Genomic DNA, 14,740 nt, shown 5'->3' on the forward strand with positions numbered 1-14,740 from the left:
ATCAACAGAGCAGAAATAACGCCAGGTATAACCCAAACCATCTAAAATTGGGGTTGTTACCGTCCTGTCACCCAAGGTCAGTGTTCCCCCTTTGTGTAAGTGCAGCGTGCAGATGGTGCTATATTAGTCCAGACACGGCCTGCTTTGCTATGCTTGGGATGTCTGGAGAAAATACAAAGGCTAAAAATTGCTTTTTATAACATTCGCTTTGAAGGAAAATGAAGAATGGAACAACTAAGAGCACCAGTCTGTTTCAATTTTACCACAGTGGTGTGGCCTACTCTCATTGCCTTACCTTATGTTACCAACATCACTCACCTTTATGCAGTCTATTCTTGACTTGGCTCATGCTGAGCAGTCGCAGAATTAACATTCTAGAGTTTGGCCTGGGGAACAACGTATAGAGGTGCCTGGCAAATAAACCACCAAACTTCCAGGATTGCCTGAGCACACTCTGAAGCACCCAATACACCCCACACTACATTGTGTACTAACTTACCATTCTCCAAATCTGCTTTGGAAGCACAACACAATTTTCGGATGTATCCAACTCCTCTCTTTTGCATTACTAAAGTCCACCTAAATGGATGGCATGCATCAAAGCTATCTCAAACATTGTTCCCACGCTGCGTCCCATCCTGTATTTGTAGCCTATTTTCTTTTTCCTTCCTCCAGGAGAATAGGGCCTGGATACTCCTGGCGGGAGTACATTGTACCACTAAACGGACAAGCATAGTTTTCTCAAACTAGTACAGAGGTCATTTGGTGCAATATAAAAGCATATTAAGATAACATTTGGTCTTCATCCAAATTACTATGGTAACAATTGCAAACATTTCTGAACAGAATTATTATGAAACACCCTCTGCATATATGTATTCATTTATTAAAATAATAACAAATCATAAAACATTATAGAACTCTCATAGTGGGGTTAGTATGTCCAGCATCCTAGACAGCATTACACTTAATCTCATGTAAATATAAAGTGAAAACACAGGCAATATTACACATAAAATGTATACAGGCAATATAACTACATTCAAATTATTGATACCAATTAGCAGCGTATAAAACTATATTTCTGATGGATACACCACCATTTAGGTACATCTGTAAAAGAAAACATAACATGTGCTTAGTGCAGAGTAATTTTCTGCATCAGTCATAAAAAAAGACCATGTAAATATATGGTAGGCAAAAAAGACAGGTATACTCCATGTTTACTTTACTGCCAATCCAATTAAAATGATGTTGTAATTCTAGCTGTATAAGATTGCTCAGTTGCAACCTTAATGGAAATGCAGATGAAAAAAAGAGGTATCTGTATAAAATACTGAATACAAAAAAACCAACGGGATATTTATATGAATTTCCGCTGTCCGAAAATTAAGAACAGCCAAAAATGTTGCATACATCTCCCATTTGGTGCCATTGTAGTGAACAAGGGGAGCAGCGGTTGCGGGGGTATCCCCCACCCCCTGTTCACTATAAATCGCATTGGAGTCCACTGCGACCTAAACGGCGCCAGTTCCCATGAACTGAAGGGAACCGGCATCGCAGAGAAATGGGGCAGTCCACGGCACACAGCGACATGTGCCGCCAAAAGGTAAGTAAGGCGGTGGGAGGGTGCGGGATACCAGAAATGTCCGGGGGATAAAAAAAAAAATTGTCAATTTCGCTTAAATGACTGTCGATTTTTCTCCCTCTGACATTTGTGATTTGGGGCTGTGGTAGAAGTAAGGTGTTGGGAAAAGCATTTACCTGTAACTGTGCAACAGTAAAGAGAGCAGGCAACAACCCTTGCAGTATGCGGCTGCTCTCAATTGCCAACACAAGAGAGGTTTATCAATGTCACATTATATATGTACTGATAGTCCACTGCTCACACCATCCATTAACCCTTGGTGTGTATTAAAATACATGCACACTATATAACACATCAATACACAGATGCTCCACACTTAATATTCCTGGTCAAATGCATCGCTCAGTAATGAACACTCAATGAATGTGTCGTGCACTCATGTGAAAAATAAATATTTTAATAATGAAAAATATATAATAGAAAATGCAATTGTTATAGTCAATATGCACAATACAATAAAAATGCTAAAAGTCTATGAAAAAGCTAAAATCATTGTCATTGCCTCTACTTCTAATCAAGACAGATGCTGATCAACCTTCTCTAAGAAACCATAGTCCCCTTGGAAACGAACTGCCTGCCTCACCAGGTCATGTTAGGCAAGCTCAGAAATCATGCTAGGCAATCTTCATAGAAACATCTGCCTCACCAAACCATGATAGGCAATATCATAGGTGCACATGCCAAATACCTCAATACCTTTCTCAATGTGATATTAATAAAGGGTAAAAGTTCTTTCATACTCACTAACTGTAGAAGGCAGAGAGCTGAGAGCTGGATAGGATTGAATCAGTTTACCCAGTACCGGAAATAATGCCAGGAGCACCATCAAAAGCATGAAAAATAAGGAAGAATGCATCAAAAAACGTTTTAATTGTCCATTGGGATATACGGTTCCAGTGTGTAGCCCAACCAGAACAGGTCTTGATACTTAGGTGGTGAGCCGATGTGTCTTGGGGAAGAAAAACAAAATTGTTCCTCATGTAGCTCAATCAATATCAAAATTATGCTCAAAGGACTTCAAAGTCTAGGGACTCAATATGCCCCAAAACAGCCAAGACTCCAGTTTAGTGGATTCATCTTCAGCAAGGAAAAAAGGAGTTACTTGACCCCCTCCCTTCTGTAAAAAAAAAAAGGCTTCAGTGCACTCTCTCTCCAGCCGTCTGCCTTCTGTCTTCTTGCCAGCTCCGCCGCCCCAAACTGCTGCATGGGGCTTGAAGCCGGTCATATTTATACTAATTGGGGTTCACGGTTTAACGCTTACAACTGCCAAATTTCATCCAGCACTAGAACTCTTTCTGAACAAAAATATCAGTTGACGGAATCTGGCTTGTGTAAGCAACAGCAAGGACGATGTCATCCAGCACTTGGAATCCTTCCAACAAAATTGTCAGCGGACTGAAACTACAGCCAGGACAGAGATTTGTAGTCCCTTTGCAATGCCTTGTTATCTCTTGTTTATTATTCATTAGAACATTTAGTGCTCTTTCCTGTAAAAGTTCAGAAGAGCAACGAAAGGCTATTTTTATATAAGAGAAACAGTTAACCAGTGTAGAGGAGCAGCAGAGTCCAGCAGAGTCCTGCCTCTCTACCACCTTTATGCTGGAAGCATGAAATTGTGCCATGTTTAACACCAGCAGTTATGACCATTCCATGGTGAATATTCAAGAAAAGGTTCCATTAGGAAAACCCTATCAGATGTATTCCAGAAGAGATGACAATCTAATGCAGGAGCGCCCCAAAGGAATATGAAAAAGAGTGAAAGAGGAACTGATGATGTCACGAAAGACAAGCATGACGCACAGAGAAGACTGGCTGAAGAAGAAAACGTATGGACCTTATAGAAATTGATGACGAAGTAAAGAATCAAGTAAACTTTCATATGCAAAAAACAGATTGCACGTGCGAAGAGCACTGCAGAAAATGCAAGCCATTCAATAACTGTACAGATGCTGTAATGCAAGTAGATCAAGTAATCTTAGATGCTGGCTATGAGTAGTGAATACACTGCAGGCGAAGCCGCCATTATATAGAAACTGGACATCAGTGTCATAACGTTAGTAAGCTGGAACCCATGGAGAGAAGAGCCGAAAGCTGTGTTGCAGCAAAGAATTAGCCGAGATCATGGAAGAGTCTGGCTGTCTGGCCTGGTGTCAAGGCTGAAGCAGCCAAGACTGGTTATTTATTCTTGAAGGCGGTGAACGTGAGACACTGAATAATCCCTTGTTAAGGTCCAAAGGAAGAACACCATGAATGTCACGTTTTATTTATTTAAGACAATTAAATACTGCAAAATGGACCAAATCGTGGTCTCCCGTGGAATTGGTCAAAATTACCGAATATACATTTCCGACCCCACCAAAAGACCTAAAACACATACCACGAAAAGTTCGAACTACCAAAAGTTTGAACTTTTCGTGGTATGTGTTTAGGTCTTTTGGTGGGGTCAGTCAAAAAAATGTTTAAAAAAAAGTCTGTAGGGGTCTGCGTGGGTGTCCCCCGCAACACCCTGCTCTCTATACTATGCAGTATAGTGAGCAGGGGTTACGGGGCACACCCCCGCAGCTCACCCGACTGAAAAAAAAATGGGGGCTGTGGTTGTGTCCCCCGCTCACCATACTGTATAGTGTAGTGAGCGGGGTGTTGCGGGGGACACCCCAGCAGCCCCTAGCCTTTTTTTCTGGTCGGGTGAGCTGCGGGGGTGTCCCCTGTAACCCCTGCTCACTATACAGTATAGCATACTGTATAGTATAGTGAGCGGGGTGTTGAGAGGGACACCCCTGCAGCACACCCGGCCGAAGAAAAAAACGGGGCTGCGGTTGTGTCCCCCGCAACATCCCACTCACTATACTACACAGTATAGTGAGCGGGGATTACGGTTGAAACCCTTGCAGCTGCCGAAGGAAAAAAAAAAAAGGACCCTGAAGCACCGGTTCCTGATCACGGAAGTGAAAGGGAAGCGGCACCGCAGGGACACAGCGCGCCGGAAGGAAAGGTAAGTAGGGTGGTGGAGGTATGTTGGGGGTGTGGGTGTGTTGTGGGTGTAGGTGGCCAGTGTGTTTGTATGGTTTTGGGGTTGTTTTGTAATGGATGTCCACATGGGAAATGTATGAACATTTTGTATTGCGTACATTTCCCATGCAAACATTTCCATCGCAGGTTATGCAGCTGCCGGAAAATCACACAGATCCGTCTCCCATCACGTGAGTCAAGGATGGAAATAGAGTTGAGCATGGAGTTACAGAATAACGATAGTGCGTGCTCGTACTCCCTTATATTCCCACAGACAAGAATACACTGCAAGGCCAAGTTCAAAGACAATCTTCATGGCAGAAGAACAAGTTACTTACCTTATCTGGTAACGTTCTTTCGATGGGATGTTCCTCCGACGTATTCCACATCGATGACAGGTAATTACCACAGCTGTGCTGCTTCAGAAAATCTTTGGCAGAGGGCGTCCTGCGTCAATGACGTCAATACGTTGTTCCTCGTGGGCCTCCGTTGAGGGTCGACGTCACTGGTTGTTATATATAGGACGCACGGCGCCCGTAGCCTCAGTTGTAGTTTTTTCCCAGAACGTGTGGCACCAATCTCCTGCCAGTATGACTGCAGAAAGACTTGCGGAAACGTAAGCTGCAATCGCATAAGAAATTCTGTAGAGGGCCAGGCTGGGAGGCTGCAATGTGGAATACGTCGGCGGAACATCCCATCAAAAGAACATTACCAGATAAGAGAGCCTTCCAGATGAGAGCCTTCCTCTGAGTTTCCACAGCCCTCCGGGGCACCTCCTGCAAATCCTCCACAAACGGTGTCGAAGGTGCCGAGGGAATCGGCGTCGACGTCCACCGAGGAACCAACGGCATCAACAACTTCTTCGAGGGCAGAGCCCCAAGAACATCCCTCGATGGACACGCTGCCAATGGCGTCGACGCCTTCCTCGAAGGCTTCACAGGTACCGACGGTCTCGATGGAGTCGAGGACCGGGACCTGGATCTAGCATGGCTATGGCGATCTCCCTTGTCCGAGCTGGACCTCGACGGCTCCCGATGATCGCACCGACCGCCCGAGCCCGAAGGCGTGCGAGTAGTGTTCTGAGCCAGTTCCCTGCCGGCTTCTTCCGAAGGCGCGGCTGGAACTGTGCCTTGCGATTCGAAAATCGCCATCATCTGCTGGCGGAATGCATCCCATTCGGCCCGCGACGAAGACTTGGTGGGATGAGGCAGAGGAATGGCAGGAACCACTCCTAGACCGAGACCCCCTGGACTTTTGCAACGCGGAGAGTCGCCCTTCGAGTCATCGGTCGAAAGCCCAGCGGACTTCAACTTATGCGGCTTAGAGACCCTACCTACCTTTAATTTCTTCTTACGTTCCCATAAGGCCTTAGACGTCAGGTACTGGCAATCATCGCAGTCGTCGGTGGCGTGGCTTTCGCCGAGGCACCAAAGGCAGATGTCGTGCGGGTCCATGATGGACATTTTCGAACCGCAGTCCCGACACTTTTTAAAGCCCGACTTCGGGGTAGTAGAAGAAAAAGACATTGCTATTGAAGAGAAGAATCGAGCGTTCCGAGATTCCGAAGCAAACACGTATGCAGAAAAAACAGAACTGAGGCTACGGACGGCGTGCGTCCTATATATAACATCCGGTGACGTCGACCCTCGATGGAGGCCCATGAGGAACAACGTATCGACGTCATCGAAGCAGGACGCCCTCTGCCAAAAAAATTCCAAAGCAGCACAGCTGTGGTCATTACCTGACATAGATGTGGAATACGTCAGAGGACACAATCCCCTTCAAGGCATGGGTGATGAGATGTTGGGCTAATTGGGTGGGGAGGTACAATCAAGTCCACCTCCTGGCACCTGGGTGCCAACACCTGCTCCAGTATTCAAACAAATCTTTCAAGGACTTCACAACGATGTTCATCAAACTTTTTCAGCCTACAGTTATTTTCAATTTTGGCAGGAGACAAATCCTAAATGGAAAAACATTACTAAATTCTACACTTACATTGCCAATGGAGATATTTGTTTCAACATGACTTGTCAGCCAAAGGAGGTTGGCAAGTGTCAACAATCTATGGTACAGCAAGTAATCAACCGAACTGTGTTCGATGAGAGAGTATGTGGCGGGTGCCCCAAGCACATGCACCAGCATCAACAATAACATGAAATGTAACCATACAATTGTAGCAGCCAGACATATGAGCCATGTTAAGCTACCAATAGAGTGGCTCTTTTCTTGTGGGAATATTACTTGTACATATATACCTGCTAACACCTCTGGAGGTCCATGTGCCATTACACGTTTAGCACTAGCCATGTTTCCTTTGCAGCCAAGCATTACCTTGAATAAAGCAATCTATTTCTGAATCTACAGGGCTACCCTCAGATTGGGATTCCAATGTGAAGTTATTGTCAGAATCCGAGGTCCTAACCCTTGCTTACTCTTTAGTGGGAGTTTTTGGGATTAGCTGCTGAGGGATACAAAAACCTAATTAAATTAGCATATTTAGTAGTGGAAGGATTAAAATCATACTTCTAGAGCATTAGAAAAATTGCTTTTAGATAGTAAAGTTATGAGAAAAGCAGTTTTGCAAAATAGAGATGCCACTGATTATTTACTTTTAAAGCATAATTTAGGGTGAATGCTTTTGAAGGGATGTGTTGTTTCAATTTGAGCAAAATCATATCAACAAATTGAAGGAGTTGACCAAGGAGGTTACTGTTTATCATTCAGGTAATTAGTGGGATTGGCGATTTGTCTGGATTCCAAATATTGGTGAGACCCCAAGTTATGCCGTTGCCTGCATTTTTGTTATTTTGATTAATTTGGTTTTATTGTGTGGTTCTGGGCAATGTATTTCCAGCTTAGCTATAATGTTTTGTAGATTTTTTAAAAACGAATTTAGTACCATCGTGCCATGGAAGTCAAATGTCCAGGAGTGGAATGTAGTGCATTTAAAAAATGTAACCTTCGATTCCAAGATGGAGTCAAAGTGAAATGCATTCTGTGAACACATATGAACATTTGACCTCAATCTTAAAGAGAATTTCACTTCTGAGCCCAATGCACGTTTGCTGGAGTCGTGGAAAGACAGCTTGTTTATGTGTTCAGACGCAGCTTATTTTGTATTCTTCCAGTAGCCGAGAGCAAGGTCCGTCAGCTTCTCATGAGAATCCGGCAATTATTTACAAATTTAGTAGAGTCCAGTAGCTGCAACGGCCTCACAGCTCTGGGGTTCTACTGACGGTAAGCATCTCTAGAAAAATACTGGATTAAAGTTGGAGGGAAAGACATCAGACAGACGGGGAAAGAGCACTTCACTTCTTCTTACTTTGAACTCCAGCTGGGCTGACTGAAGCAGGCGTGTTTCCGTTAGCCTGTTGCCGTTGGCAAATGATTTTCTCTTTTACCCTGGTGATTCCCAGTGAAGGCTTGGCAGGGATGAAGAATCTTACAGAAACGCTAATGGTGATGTATTTCTGTTTCATTTCTATGTCTTTTATTGTGATCATCTTTAATTGTGATAATAAAGAGACCCGAGACAGGTCTATTTCGAAATTTACATGAAGTGTGAATTCATTCTTTGCATTCCAAGATAAAGCACATTGCCTTCCAGCCTTTTTTTAAGTGCAGAGGGGAACTCATTTAGTTAAAAAGATATCTTTAAATTACTGAAAAAACAGGAAGCAAAACAACATGCTGTTATGTCCTCATCTATGTATGTGGCTGAGCGTGTTAATGCTGCTACCACTTTGTGTACAGTCTGCTGCCTTGCAGACTGATCAGCAAGTGCATTGCCTGTACTGTGCACAGAATCTTGTCTATATGCTTTTGTATTCATAACGCAGAGGAGAGGTCTAACCTTCTTGATGTCCCATTACTTTTGCCCAATTTGTTTTGACAATATTGGCATGCCTTTAGAATCTCTGAATGAGTTGGCTTGCCACCATTGAAGGTCAAAGTTATAACGTTGTACTGCATAGTCTGAATCAGACAATTAGAGTGGGCTTATGTGGAACTATTTGTTTTAGTGCAAGGAGGAGGCCTTGTAGCTCACCAGCCTGAGCTGATGTATCTCCTAAATGCTTTGTTTGTGTAGCCTGGTGTTCAAACTCATTGTTATGGTTGAAACGCCCCTTTGAAGCCGCAACGGCAGCAAAATACTAAGAGCGTGTTCCAACTGCTGAAACAGCACTTCCATCACAGTATAGTACTTTTGCAAACATCCAAATTGGGATGTCTGGTACTGCTGCTTCTGCTTCTGGATGTAGAGACCATTCCAGATCGTACATTTGTAGCAATTCTGGTTTACAGTAATACTTTATGTCTGGTGCGGACTGCGTTGCGGCCCACTGAACCCATCTGGTGTGTACTGCCTTTGCATTTATAATACTAGAGCATGTAGCTGCATCTAACTGAAATAATGGTGTGTTTATGTGCATGATTGCTTGCCGCTAATGTGCGTTCCGTCTGCACTATCATTTGAACAGAAGCCAGAATCTTTTCTTCTGGAGTTAATTTTATTTCAAGAATTGTATAGACAGCTTTCCGAAAATTGGAATGAACGGGGATGGAAAAGTAGTGATTTGTGTCCTCCTAATTAACTCATCCCATGAGTCCCCCAAAAATGCCACTATCTTACTAAAGTACATGTTTGCTGGCCTATCCTCCTTTGGTTTCCACAGTACTTCCTCTAGGGAGAGCCCCATCCATTTCCCTCCATGTCTTGCCTCTATCATCCCTCAGCCAGTCCCTAATTATTCTCGTTTGTGCCGCTTAGAAGTACATCCTAAAGTCCGGCTCGCCCGTGCCTCCCATGTTGCTTGGCATCAACATTAACCTCTTCGCAGTCCTCAGCGTCCTGTTCTTCTATACAAACCTCCCTGTGTGTCATTGGATAGCTCGGAAAAAAGATACCGGCACTGGATCTGGGAGGGTCGCCAAGTAATACAGAAACCGTATTAGGACCACCATCTTCAGGACATTGATCCTTCCCAGCCATGAAATTGTTAACGGTCCCAGGCTATCAGTTTATTCTTTATGGTCTCAAGCATAGGAGGATAGTTGGCAGAGAATAGCTTCTCCATTGTTTTTGTTAATTTAACTCCTAAATATTTTATGGCACTATCTACCCATCTTTATGGGAACGTCTTCTTAAGCTTGGCCTCTCTCTCTCTATGGGAGTCGTCCGGTTCAGGACTTCTGATTTGTGGGTGTTTATGTTAAGCCCTGCCACTGTCCCGAACAGTTGGATCTCTTTCTCCATGGCTTGAAGGGAAGCTTCCGGCTCTGTTAGCGTTAGCAGCATGTCGTCCGCAAATGCGGCTACTTTGTGTTCCCTTCCTGCAAACTGTATTCCTGCTATGTTGCTTTAACAAATGGCATGAGGGAGGATGCCGCAAGTTCAGAAATATGTTCGAGGGAAAATAAATCAAGTCATTTGTGCAATGCAAAGAGGACTTACTTGCTGGGACAAAGGAAAGGATTTTCTTACACCAAAATAAGGCATTGGCTAATGGAACTGCCCATGAAGGAGGCAGCGACAAGAGGCCTCACTCCTTTTGAGAAATACCAGGCGAGCGACTCGGGGGATAAACATTTGCTGGGGGCAATCTATGTGCACGCCAAAACAAGGAAAAGCTCCGGGGGAGAGGCGATACATGGTGGACAAACATCCCAAAACTCACGACGTCATTACAAATCCAAGAAATATGGGTAAAACCTATGATACAATGGCACCTAAACACGGGCAAGCTACAATCATCCTACCGCACGGCCAGTAAATACTGCTGGAGGGATTGTGGAATGGAAGGAACTTGGAGCCATATATGGTGGGAATGCCCCTGAATCCAAAAGTTCTGGGAAGTAGTTCCAGGAGGCGCTAGAGGAAACCCTGGGGAAGTAAAGGGAGGGGCCAATAGAGGTTTATGGTCATTGCTATGAAAACGATGCATCGAAAATAAAAGCATCGAAATTCTATGTTTTACATTAAAAGTACATATTGATCGAAACTTTTCCATCAAATGGATATGTACTTTTAAATGTAAAAGATAGTATTTCTATGCGTTTATGTTCTACACTAAAACGTTACATAGAGCTGTTCAGTGCTGGAATTTCGCCACTGGCCAGCTCCTTGTACATTTTTTTATGTTTTTTGTATATTGGGGTCCGGGGGAGTTCCCACCCAGCCCCCCCAACCCCCACACCCACCCCCCCTTAACCATAACCCTAACCTTAACCCTAATCTAACCCTTAATCTAACCATTAATCCAACCCTTAATCTAAACCTAGCCCTAACCCCAACCCTAACCCCCTAACCCTATCCATCGAAATTAACCATTGGAAATTATTCAATGAATATGCTTTTCGATGGAAAGGCAATTCAATTAATAATTTTCGATGGAAAGGTGTTAGATGGAAAGAGCAGATCCCGCCAATAGAGGTTTGGCGATTTTGGGTCTCAAAGGGTTATTAACCGATCTGCCCACGAGAGCACAGCACAAAGTTTGTGTGATTTTGGTGATGGAGAGGGCTTTGGTAGTGGCGCAAAGATGGAAATCAAAAGAGGCCACCACGGAACACGATTGAGTGGGAAAGGTGTGGAACTTTACAGTACTGGAATGAGTTTCCTACTCAATACAAGGAGACCATCAAGCTTTCTTGGCCGATCATGGTTCTGAGGTTCCTACAAAAAGGAGTGAGGGGAAGCTGCTGCCAGAGGAGAATGAGACTATTGCAATCCTTACCATGGCACATATCCAAATGAATGCAAAGAAGTGGTCTCAAAGAGGAAGACCCAAATGCGACAATTTGTGGCCCAGAATGCAGTGGCTAAGGAGGCTCTAAAAGGAGGGGTAACAGAGGGAGACAGAAGAACTTGGATGGACTAAGGGGAGGTAGAGAGGGGGACAAAAAAGGTTGTTGCATTTGAAAAATGCCAATAAAAAGTGCAGCCAGTGGACTGGTGTATTATACGTACCGTGCTGCCATTGATGGCGCTTTGTTGTTAGGGCGCCCGATCAGAGATTCAACAGTACACAGAGAAACACCTACATTTGAGATACTTGAGTAGGGGGAGAAAACACCTACATTTCAGATTCAACAGTACATGGAGGAACACCTACATTTGGGATGCTTGAATGGTGGGAGAAGACACCTGAATTTTAGATGCAACTCTACATGGAGAAATGCCTACACTTGGGGTACCTAAGCAGTGGGAGAAAACTCCTAAATGCTAGGTCCAACACTACATAGAGAAATGCCCACACTTGGGAGGATGCACGTGATTATTTCGAATACGAACATTTCGAAGACGAGAATGTTGAATTCTAAATGTTTGTATTCAAAATAAGCACCCCACTGCTAAATGGCCATTGTAGACCTAGCTCTCCCATCCCCCTTACTTACCTTTTGGGGGCACACTTCGCTGTGTGCCGCTGAATCCCTGCAGTGCCAGTTCCCTTCACATTGTTGTTTTGGATGTGGGAGACACCCCCACCAACCCCGATTCCATTATAGTGAATAAGGGTGCGGGGGACATCCCTGCAACGTCCGCTTCCCTTGTTCGCTATAATGAAAACCGAATGGTTGGAATGTTCTGCATTTTCCGCTGTATGTCATTTTGGTACAGTCGAAATCCGATCATTTCAACAATTCTTTTTTTAACAATATTTTTGTTTAATACCCACTTGGGATACCTGAGCAGTTGGACAAAACGCCCAAATCTGATGTCCAACAGTACCTGGAGCAACGCACACATTCTGGACACCCGAGCAGTGGGAGAAAATGCCCAAATTTGAAGTTCAACAGTACCCCGAGAAATGCCTACATTTTGGATACTTAAGCAGTGGGAGAAAATGCCTAAATTTGAGACTCAACCGCACAAGGAGAAATGCCTACACCTCGGACACCTGAGCAGTGGGAGAAAGCACCTAAATTTGAGACACAGCAGTGAATGAAACCCAATCACTAGCTGGCCAACACGGGTGTGCCAAGCCGTGTAAGGTAATAAGAGTGGTAGGGCTCTACTAAAACACAGCAATTGCTGCCCTCCCCAACCAGACCATACTTACCCCCATCAGTCGCTGCTGGTTGATGGCGGCAGGCCTCCCAGGCGACCACGGGCAAATACAGACTGGTGCTGCCTCTTCAGGAGCTGCCCTTTGTCTTCTGGCCCTTAGCCGACAGCTGCCTAGGCAGAGGCTGCCCTGCGACACTGTTAAATGGGCAGCCAACAATACCAACAGGCCAATCAAAGGCTGGGGAGGCAGGAGAGGCAATGGGGAGGGGAATCTGGACGGCAAAGTGCATCAGGTTGTGGGAGGGCCAAAGAAACGAGGAAAAGGAAGGCTGGGAGTAGCAAAGAGGAGGAATGACCGAATGAATAGGGAGAGGGAGAGGGAGAGAGAGAGAGAGAGAGAGAGAGAGAGAGGGAGAGGGAGAGGGAGAGGGAGAGAAAGAGCAAAGGCCTAATTGGATGGGGAGCACTCACCTGTGGCAGGCCAGGGACAGAGCAGGAGGATCCGCTTCCATGGGCCGCTGCTGTGATATGACCGTCCTGAGCCCTGCAGAAGCAGGTAGTGGGTCTGCAAACGCAGCTGGCCCAATCATGGGCAGAGGGCTGGAGGGGCAGTGGGGGAGGGGGGGATCTGGGCAGCAAAGTGCACTGGGTCAGAGGGAATCCAAAGAAACGGGAAAAAGCAAGGCAAAGAGAAGAAAAGAGGAGGAATGAATGAGAGAAGAGAGAGAAAGGGGGACTAAGGCCTAAATGGATGGGGGCACGCACCTGAGGCTCGCCCAGGGATGGAGCAGCACGACCCGCCATTATAGGCCTGCTGCGGTGATGTGACTGCCCTGGGCCCTCCACAAGCAGGTAGTGTGGCTGCAAATGCAGCCAGCCCAATAACGGGCAGTCGGGCAGTGCGGAGGGGGATCTGGGCAGCAAAGTGCATTGGGTCGGAGGGGGCCAAAGAAAGTAAGAATGTTAGGTAAGGAGAAGCAAAGAGAATGAATTAATGAGAATGAATGAGAGAGCGAGAGAGAGATATAGAGCGAGAGAGATATAGAGAGAGAGGGAGAGAGGGAGAGAGAGAGAGAGAGAGAGAGAGAGAGAAGAGAGAGAGAGAGAGAGAGAGAGAGAGAGAGAGAGAGAGAGAGAGAGAGAGAGAGAGAGAGGGAGAGAAAGAGAGAGAGAGAGAGAGAGGGACAAAGGCCTAAATGGAAAGGGGGAGCACTCACATGAGGCAGGGCCAGGGACGGAGCAACAGAACCTGTATGGCTTGCAATTACTTAAGTGTACATGGGCTCTGCACACATGCACATTTATTTAGGAATTGTGGAGCAAGTCCCTCTTCCCTCATCAGATAATGAAAACACCAGATATAGGATTTCACTTAGACTTCTTAAAGTTGAGAATGTAACCCTTAGCTGCTAGTGTCCTAATGATTGAGTCCACCTTCTCTAAGTGTTCATCCAAGTCATCATATGTACAGTATGTCATCTACATATGTCCAGCATGTCTCCAGCCTTTAAAGAGGGATTGTATTCTACTGGAGAAGAGCACATGGCTGTTTGTGTACCCCTGTTGGAGCTTAGTGAAGCAAAACTGTTTTCCCCTAAAGGTCATAGCTGTGTATGCATACCTCTCTGAATACAAAGGTTGTGCAAGAAATCCATTCCCCAGATACAATACAGTCATATATTTGTATCTTTGTGTGTTACTCAGAAGGCCTGAACTATGCATGTTCGGTACAGCCTCTGTGTGTGTATTAGCATTTAAAATCCTAAAGTCAATTACCAGTCTATATGTACCATCTGGTTTGGATACTAGAAGTAATGCTGTAATGTAGGGGGTCGCCTGTGGTATCAGAGTCCCTTGATCTAATAACTGATTCACAATCATTTTCAAAAGGGGTATAGTCTGTGCTTTGATTGGATATTGTCTCTGAGGCTTTGGTGTTGCAAACACTGGCATTGTAAGAGGAGGGCAATCTATGTCATATCCTATATGGTCCTTGTATAACTGTGCTATATCTATAAAAGACCACGAGGCTGCATAGGAGTTCACTGCTTGTTCCTTAACGCCATCCC

At 44.9% G+C, this 14,740-nt stretch overlaps 1 protein-coding gene across 2 annotated transcripts in view; it reads right to left on the reverse strand.

Annotated features, from left to right (window-relative positions):
* UIMC1 (ubiquitin interaction motif containing 1) overlaps window positions 1-14,740 on the reverse strand; it is an 814,141-nt gene that overhangs the window by 144,775 nt on the left and 654,626 nt on the right. The gene's annotated exons all lie outside the window — the stretch shown is intronic.

Source organism: Ambystoma mexicanum, chromosome 3p (assembly GCF_040938575.1).
Source record: "Ambystoma mexicanum isolate Mex_15411 chromosome 3p, UKY_AmexF1_1, whole genome shotgun sequence".
NCBI classification, from domain to species: Eukaryota; Metazoa; Chordata; class Amphibia; order Caudata; family Ambystomatidae; genus Ambystoma; species Ambystoma mexicanum.